The following is a 3163-nucleotide window of genomic DNA, read 5'->3' on the forward strand; positions in this document are numbered from 1 at the left end:
TGGGGGGTAGGGGATGGATTTTTTATTTATTTATTTTTTAAAGAAATAGAGGAAATTAAGGGGAAACTTGGTCTCAAATATTAATCTTTGTAAAAAACTAAATTTTAAATCAAGGTCGAATACATCGACAATCTTTCAAACTTATCGATAAATTTTATTTGGACGTTGGAACTATGAGATGTATCGTTTAAGTATCAAAATATATGATAAACCGTTAATATTCGAGAATTTTAACTTGAATTTTGAAATAGTATCACATAAATTAGAATGGAAAAAATAGTAAAAGAATTTGTGAAGTATATTATCTTAAGAGAGACATAAGTAACATATTAAAAATATTTTTTTAACCTTGTGGTTAAAGGAAAAACTTAGGATGTTGAGTTTATGAAATTCTGAATAAATTATTTATTAAGTAAAATTTAGAATACAAATTCAGAATTTGATCAAAGTTAATGAATTCTTCTGAACTTGTAAATAAATTTGTAATTTTATCCATACTTGTAATCTTAAACATGTTATTTCATCTCTGCCATTATAAATAAAACAAGACTAATAGAATTAAAAAATTACTAAATATATATTAAAAGAATTATAATGAAAAAGACAGACGGAGATGAATGGAGTAAAACAAGAAAGGGGTAGCAAAAAGCAGATAATGTACGTAAATTATTTTTTTTTAAAATAAAAGAGAAAAATAATTCTATAATTTTGATTGTTTACTCAGAAAAAATAAAGAAGGTGCAACTGAATTTGTACGCAAAATTTAAAGAATGTTAGGATTGAATTGATTGAGGTAAAACGTAAAAATATATAAGCAAATAAAGTTATAGATAAAAAAAAAATAAGTTAAGATAATATGAATGAATTATATAAGATTAAAATAAATATAACTTATATTGTCCTGATTGTAATTATATCTTTAATGGAGATATCTACGAGCAAACTTAATGAAAATTCAATGTGGATCGAACTAATATATATATATATATATAATGATTAGTACTGTTCTTTGATGACTCTTTTATCCATATGTCCTAGTCTTAGTTCGGCATTGATCTTACGTCCGGTTCGTTTTGCTTCTTCAAGATGGATCACTTCTAGTGTTGTTTTTGTTGCTCTTGTTTTCTTCCATAAGTTACCATCCAATACGGACACGTGTCCCATTTATTTTAATCTTATACATTGGTTATAAAGTAAGTGGCGGATCCGTTGTAATACAGTGATGGAATTACTCCAATATCCTTAATCAGATGTTTTAGGTTTACACCTTGGATATAGAGAAAATTCTGTTGAAAACATCATTTTCTAATAATTTTTTACTCCTTACATGGTGCGATTTGAATTTATTTGATAGTCTAATACTGATATCAGACATCGAATGAATAAAAATTTGGTGGAGATAGAAAGAGATTGTGGAAATTTGGTAAGGAAAATAGTAGGAGAGAAAAAAACAAAAGAATACAGTTGGAAGTAGAATATTTGACGGTTCATAGCTCATAAGAAGCTGTAAAGATATAACCAAAACTATTTTATTTTTTTTAATAATCTTTTTAGCAAATGATTGATCCAATTTTACTTTTTTTTTTTTTTTTAAAAAAAAAAAAAACTTTTTCCTTTGGGAAATAAAGATATAACCAAAACTATTTTATTTTTTTTAATAATCTTTTTAGCAAATGATTGATCCAATTTTACTTTTTTTTTTTTTTATTAAAACAAAAAAAAACATTGTTCCTTGTGGAATATAGGGGAATTGGAAGATAGCTGGAGAAATTCCTCATTTGTCAATTTGACAATTGGGGTCCTAATGTGAGCCACTAATTTCTAATGGTAGGTCCAAAAAGGATTTTGTTGTTAAAAAAAAAAAAAGTGAAAATGTGTTTAGAGTTAGGACGAGAGGGAGTTGCTCGGATAGTAAATATTCCTTATTTTTTATTCGAAAATTGTCATAAGTTTGAGTCACTAAGGGAGCAAAAAAGATGAGAACTCCTACAAAGGAGTTAAAAAAAGGAGTTACGATGAATGGGGTAAGTTTTCAAAAAGACTTAAAATAATTTAATTAAGGTTTTTTTTAAAATATTTAAATTTAACTAAGTCAATTGTGTATTGATTTGATTTTCTATCCTTTTTTTTGGGTTATTATTATCAGTGGCGGATCCAGGATTTAGAGTCCGTGGGTGCCAAATGGGATTCGAACCCGCAACCTCAACCTTCAAAGTTGCCCTCCTACCGTGGCACCACAAGCCAATTTTGTTTTGTGGGTGGCACGCTTTATATTTATATAAATATTATATATATATACCTATGTATATATAGAGTTTCCGTCGAATTTCGGGGGTGGCGTGGCACCCCCACAACCCTTCATAGATCCGCCACTGATTATTATAATGATAGTTAAATTGAATAACTACGAATGATTTGATTTAAGGATTCATAGACAAGTTATTTTTAACATTGAAATAGATTTTGGACTTATCGAAATAAAGACTAAAAATCAAACTAGTATTAAAGACAAAGAACTAGATTACGTATGTATATGTATGTGATTATAATTTTAAATATGCATTTCTGTTTTTCTCTTCCAATTTAGTTTGACATATGACACAATCAACAACTACATTCATTACCATTAACGGATGTGGTGCTTTGAATGAGACAATGCATCCCATAATCAGATATTTTGAATTTGAGCCTTGGATATGAAAAAAATTCTTGATGGGAAAGACTTTCATCAGAAGTAGCCCTACGCGATATGAATACAGAATAGCCGAACTCTTTAAGATTTCTAAATTGTTTGTGCAATCCTACACATATGCAAGAACTCTACTTGCTCGGGAATATTCGTATTTTAAAAAGCGCCAAAAACTATACCTCTAAGGCTAATGGTCATATCTCAACTAAAATACGGGCCAAATTATCCATGAACTTTCGACTCAAGGCATTCGCTAATCTCTATCATGTTAGCCTCGCATCATATCTTAGAAACACATTATCGAAGAAATTGATGATCTATTTGAAACAACTTTTATACCCCTGATGTAGGAATAAAATCTACCTTACACTCTACTTTTCTCAAATCTCATTTTTATGAAATTATATTGCATATATTGTTACAAAAATAATTTTATGCTAGCCATTTCCCATTTAATAAGGTGTCTTAAAATGG

This window comes from Solanum tuberosum, unplaced genomic scaffold (genome assembly GCF_000226075.1).
Source record: "Solanum tuberosum cultivar DM 1-3 516 R44 unplaced genomic scaffold, SolTub_3.0 scf00322, whole genome shotgun sequence".
NCBI lineage: Eukaryota > Viridiplantae > Streptophyta > Magnoliopsida > Solanales > Solanaceae > Solanum > Solanum tuberosum.